The sequence below is a fragment of the Babylonia areolata genome, chromosome 2, assembly GCF_041734735.1.
Source record: "Babylonia areolata isolate BAREFJ2019XMU chromosome 2, ASM4173473v1, whole genome shotgun sequence".
NCBI lineage: Eukaryota > Metazoa > Mollusca > Gastropoda > Neogastropoda > Buccinidae > Babylonia > Babylonia areolata.
This window is the reverse complement of record NC_134877.1, coordinates 49,692,721-49,698,720: the sequence shown is the minus strand read 5'-3', so window position 1 is coordinate 49,698,720 and position 6,000 is coordinate 49,692,721. Positions and strand designations below refer to the sequence as shown.

The window sequence follows — 6,000 nt, the reverse complement described above, 5'->3', positions numbered from 1 at the left end:
CATTAAATTGAAGCGGTTGTGGACGGAGAGATTTATTTCGACATGTATGACTTTTGACCTCCTCCATTTCTTGCCCAGGAGAAAGTCGTGACCCCCCCCCCCTCCATCCCCACCCTCGGCCCCCCAAAAACTTTTGCCTGGGAGTGTATATCTGGCAGGGGATCGTTGTACAGGCTACACCGCAGCGAGAGAGAGAGAGAGAGAGAGAGAGAGAGAGAGAGGACAAGTCCACGGTAAATCTTCCAGAATCGAGTCCAGTAGAAAATGAACAGATGCTGCGTAATAGCTCCTTTTCTGCGTGAAGTACGTGGTGTGTTGGGGGAGGGGAAAACAGAGAGAGAGAGAGAGAGAGAGAGAGAGAGTGGTTTGAAGGGGGGGCAGGGTGTGTGGGGTGTGGAGAAGGGCAGTACTGAGGTAGAAGGCGGGGGATTGGTGGGGGGATGGGGGGTAAGGGCGGGTGTGTGTGTGGGGGGGTGTACTTTGGTTGTGGGGCGACGCGGTCGGTAGTGTTGATATTTGCTTGAGCCTCGACTCGGCGTCAGGGCGGCAGTTTGAGCAATTGTCGTCTGCTGACTCCACACACACACCTACACAACGAGCACGTTGATCGATTGGAAACTGTTTTTGGTCACTGCTTCAGTTGAATGTTATTTTTGTTCTAGATTTTTGTTTCTTTTTCATTTGTCGACGGCGAGGGAGGGAACTGTGTGTTAAGTCCTGCCCAAGTGGATATTTGTGATTTTTTTTTTACCCCATCCTGGAAGGATTTTCAGCCCCCGTTGCTGTCTAACAGTTTGATTCGGTAAGTTACTGTGTGTGTCTGGTTTCAAAATACATATTAATCAGTAATGTCCAATTTTAAGCATCCTAAATCATTGCACCTATTGGTTACATTTTCATGGTTTGTGGGACGAAAAACGGAAAAAAGCAGGATGGTGGCATGTTAGTTTAGTGACTGAATTCGATTCAAAAGTGAGTAAAATAACGTAACAATAAGAGTGGAAATCCACTGGAAATGGGTTACAACTTCTACTGATGGTTTATATCGTTTCATTCATGCACAAAAATTGCCGGTAAAATTGGTGCAATAATTTAGGATGCTAAAGCCGGACTTATCATTTCAATCTATACAGGGCACATTTATAGACCTTAAAGCTAAGGTCAGATATCTGAAAAGCCAGACAATGCCGCAGAGAATCCGAAAACAGATTTCTTTCTTGTTTTCTCTCTCTTTTTTTTTAAATTATATTTTTCTAAATCATAAAAAAAATCAAATGATTGTTAACTTACTACTAATTAAAGTAAGTTATTCTTTGGTCATTCATAGTATACCAACTTGTCCATACATTTCACGGAATTCTTTTTCTGCTTAGATTATTTGTTTATTTGTTTCTCCTTTTCCGGAAATATATATATATATATATATCAACAACATAAGTCTTTAAAGCTTGTGTTCTATTTTCAGAATACAAGTTTTAAAGACATGAAGAGCCTACTGTTGTTGATTTTTATTTTATTTTACCGGCCTTGGTATTTACCTTTTGCTTTCTGGAAGGAGCGGAGCCCAGGTACACAACTTCAAGTCAGTGCTGCTTACGCTACCGATTCAGCTAGCACACAGGTAAATAAAAGGTACATTGGAACAAACCCAGACACTTCCTCTATCATCATTATCATTATTTTTATTTTACCTGTTTGTGAAATAGCGACCAATTTTCTCATGTTTTACCGTACAGCGGACAGCGGTTGCTCACACAGCGCACTGTGTGCTGTGAGAAGAAAGCTTTCTTTAGAGAATGATTATCGCTTTTGATTTGTTTCAAACAAACTAGTAGGAACACGATAGACACAGCTACGAACCGAAATCCATAGTTAATAGACCGACCATGATCGAATGACAAGATCGGGCATTAGCATAGAACGTACGCGTGTCACCCTTTCGGCTTTTTACATGAGAGTTATCATAGTCGAAGCAGAAAATCATGACTATGATATGAATCAGTTCATCAGATAATGGATTCCAACTGGCTGTTACAACAAATAAGTCTGATGGAAAAACAACAAAAGCAAAAAAAATGTTTGCTTCTATCCATATTGGTATGAAGACATTGTTGAAGTACAACTAATTACATTTGTATTTGTATTTCTCTTTTTATCACAACAGATTTCTCTGTGTGAAATTCGGGCTGCTCACCCCAGGGAGAGCGTGTCGCCACACTACAGCGCCACCCATTTTTTTGGTATTTTTTCCTGCGTGCAGTTTTATTTGTTTTTCTTATCGAAGTGGATTTTTCTACAAAATTTTGCCAGGAATAACTATTTTGTTGCCTCGGGTTCTTTTACGTGCGCTAAGTGCATGCTGTACACGGGACCTCTGTTTATCGTTTCATCCGAATGACTAGCGTCCACACCACCACTCACGGTCTAGTGGAGGGGGAGAAAATATCCGCGGCTTAGCCGTGATTCGAACCAGCGCGCTCAAATTCTCTCGCTTCCTTGGCGGACGCGTTACCTCTGGGCCATCACTCCTCTCATTTTCTTTGGTGTATATTTATACATGGTCTGAATGATACACACTTCTTCTTCTTGTTCTTGCTGCTTCTATTTTCTTACTATTTCATTTCGTTGTGTCAAAACTAATGCTTCACACGGGACCTCGGTATATCGTATCATCCAAAAGACTAGCTCCCAGACTACCACTGAAGGTCTTGTCCCTATATTGGACTCGATCCCACGGTCGGTCGCTCGCTTCCTGGTCTGGTAGATTATCACTAGGCCACCGCTCCACTTAAATAATTATCATACGGAATTTTTTGGTTTTGTTTTTTGTCTAGTTAAAAAAAAAATCCAATTTTTTCTGTGTTACGACTACTATTATCATTTTTTTTAACAACCTTGCTTCAGTGACATTTCCCCAGAGCCAGTCCAGTCCAAACACCAGTTAAGGCCGATGTTTGCTTTTGGGACGCAAACGTGGTGGGACCAAACTAGCGGTCTTTCAGAGTTCGAGTCGAGCGTGTGAAGTTGATTGAGCACTAACAGTTAAAATATGACTAAAGGTTTACTGTTGTCACTGGCGCTTACAGTTACAGCTTAACCGACTCGTACAGTGAGGGCCATGTTAACACACACACACACACTCTCTCTCTCTCTCTCTCTCTCTCTCACGCTCGCACGCACACACAGCCCCAACTGACCGACCGACCGACAAAACACGCACACAGACACACAGACACGCAGACAGACACAGACAGATTCAGACAGACAGACATATGCACATACACACAGACGGACAGACAGATAGACACACACACACTCACACACACACACACACACACACACACACACACACACACACACATTCATGTTGTTTCGCCTCATGATGGCCTTTCAGTCAGTCGGGTCAAAAATAACTCGAGCGATTCTTCGTGTCGACTGACAAACCGATGAATCGATTAGCAGATTGATTATTGGATCGAGTGATTGATTACTGGATTAATTGACTTGTCTACTGAGTGATTAATGAATACATGACTGTCTGAACACTATGCCATGATTTCTTTCTTTTGCTTGAAAAAAAAAAAAAAGTTCTTACAAAAGAGTTTAAATCTGTTTGGGTGTGGGTGGTATTGGGCCTATTTGTGGGGAGTGGGTTGGGGGGCCCTATAGAGAAAAAGAAGGAAACAATTGATGGGGTGTGAGATGGAGAAGGCATTAGTCATATTGTCAAATTCGATTTCAGTGTAAATGTAGATAGTGTAAACAAAATTACCTTTATTTTTCCGCTTTGGAAGTGTTTTAAGATTTAGATTATGAATCCCGAATTATTAAAAGTAAGTCTAGTTTTGTTGTTGTTATAGAGAACTAAGATACGAAGCGAAAGATTATTTTTCCATGGTTGGTCTATTTTAGAAATGCACATCAACAAGGGATGACTTTCTTCTATCGAGCCCAGTGGTACAATATCAAGAAAGAAAAAGAGTAATAAACAATGATGAAATTGAGATACGAGAAGGAGAAGAAGAAGAAAAGAAGGAGAGAGAGAGAGAGAGAGAGAGGCAGGCAGGCAGGCAGACAGACAGACAGACAGACAGAGAACTCGAACTCGAACTCGAGCTTTTACTGGAATTTTGAGGGTAAAAGTAAAAGGGCAAGCTACAAGCTTCTTTTCAGAATGCCCTCACAACAACAAAATAAGGATAATAATCTTAACAAAATCATCAAAAAACAGATCAAACAAGGTAGAAAAGAAAGAAAGAAAGAAAGAAAAAAGAGAGACGAAAATGAAGAAGGGGTAGGAGGAGGAAAAGGACGACAATAGAAGGGTAAAAAGAAAAAGAAAGAAAATAAGGAAGGAAGAAAGAAAGAAAGAAAGAAAGAAACGACCAACTTGACGAGAGAGAGAGAGAGAGAGAGAGAGAGAGACAGAGAGAGGGTGGGTGGGTAAGGGTGGGGGTGGGGGGGTCTGTGTGTTGCCGTAAATAATATTTTCATATTTCTAGGATTTGTAATATCGATTTAATTAACTTGTCACTCATAATTATGAATGTTAATGTTGATTTTTTTCTTTCTGTTCCTTTCAGTACGATGTAGATTCAACAGCTCTCCGAAGTCGACAGTTTGCAAGTAAGTTGCAAGATTGATGGTACGTGCGTACGCATGTATGGGTGTATTCAATTAACGTCTAATTATTTTCTAGACTGATCAAAATTTGCATAGATGTCATTCACTTTACTGAATCTTCGTTGTGCTTTGTGGCACATAAGGAAGTGAAGTGCTCTTAAGGGATCTCCACTGCGGCATATCTTGTGCTGTCTGAGCCAGCTTCTGCCAGGTACAGCCCTTAAGTCTTTTCGACTGTTCTGCGACTTGTCTCCCCGGTGTCAGGCAGAGGGCTGTCTTGCACGTGAATCTGACTGCATTCTGAGGATCATGTTCTGTCCATTGTCAGTCTGTATTCTAAGGATCATGTTCTGTCCATTGTCAGTCTGTATTCTGAGGATCATGTTCTGTCCATTGTCAGTCTGTATTCTGAGGATCATGTTCTGTCCATTGTCAGTCTGTATTCTGAGGATCATGTTCTGTCCATTGTCAGTCTGTATTCTGAGGATAATGTTCTGTCCATTGTCAGTCCGTATTCTGAGGATCATGTTCTGTCCATTGTCAATCTGTATTCTGAGGATAATGTTCTGTCCATTGTCAATCTGTATTCTGAGGATCATGTTCTGTCCATTGTCAGTCTGTATTCTGAGGATCATGTTCTGTCCATTGTCGGTCTGTATTCTGAGGAATTGTCAGTCTGTATTCTGAGGATCATGTTCTGTCCATTGTCAGTCTGTATTCTGAGGATCATGTTCTGTCCATTGTCAATCTGTATTCTGAGGATCATGTTCTGTCCATTGTCAATCTGTATTCTGAGGATCATGTTCTGTCCATTGTCAATCTGTATTCTGAGGATAATGTTCTCTCCATTGTCAATCTCTTTGTTTCATCTCTGTGGTGACGTGCACAGGAGCCGAATTTCCACAGCGTTGGACATTCAGTCAGAAGGTCGTGGGTTCGATCCTGTTATCAGCGTTTGGTGAGGATTTTTTCCCCCTGATCTCCAATGAGATGTACGCAGACCTACTAGTGCCTTAATTCTCTTGGTGTGTATACATTTACAAAAGATGAAATATGCACGTTAAAGAGCGAATGATCCTTGTCAGTGTTCCGTGGGTTATGAAATACAGACATGCCCAGCATGCACATGCACGAAAACCAGTACAGTTGCCGATACAGTGCGGGATTAAAAGCGGTCATACAGTACACTTAAAAGTCTGCTCGTTGGTGCGAAGCAACGTGGTACTTGCAGTCCACGAATTCACAGGGGAAGATGATGCCTGGCATGGCGGTTCTGTTTCGGAGTCAGTGTTTGGGGTGGTGTTTCAGTTTATGGCTGGTGTTCTTGGTGACTTTCCAAGACTGAACTATACATCAGTGCGGTGCACTGAGTCCGTT

At 41.7% G+C, this 6,000-nt stretch overlaps 1 protein-coding gene across 1 annotated transcript in view; it reads left to right on the top strand.

Moving 5' to 3' along the window:
• The first annotated feature begins 537 nt into the window (after nt 1-537).
• The window catches only part of LOC143277628 (uncharacterized), a 77,719-nt gene continuing 72,256 nt past the window's right edge, over nt 538-6,000 (top strand). Inside the window, exons 1-2 of the mRNA XM_076582517.1 lie at nt 538-802; nt 4,584-4,626. The gene's annotated coding sequence lies outside the window, so the exon portion shown is untranslated. The remainder of the gene's footprint in view (nt 803-4,583; nt 4,627-6,000) is intronic.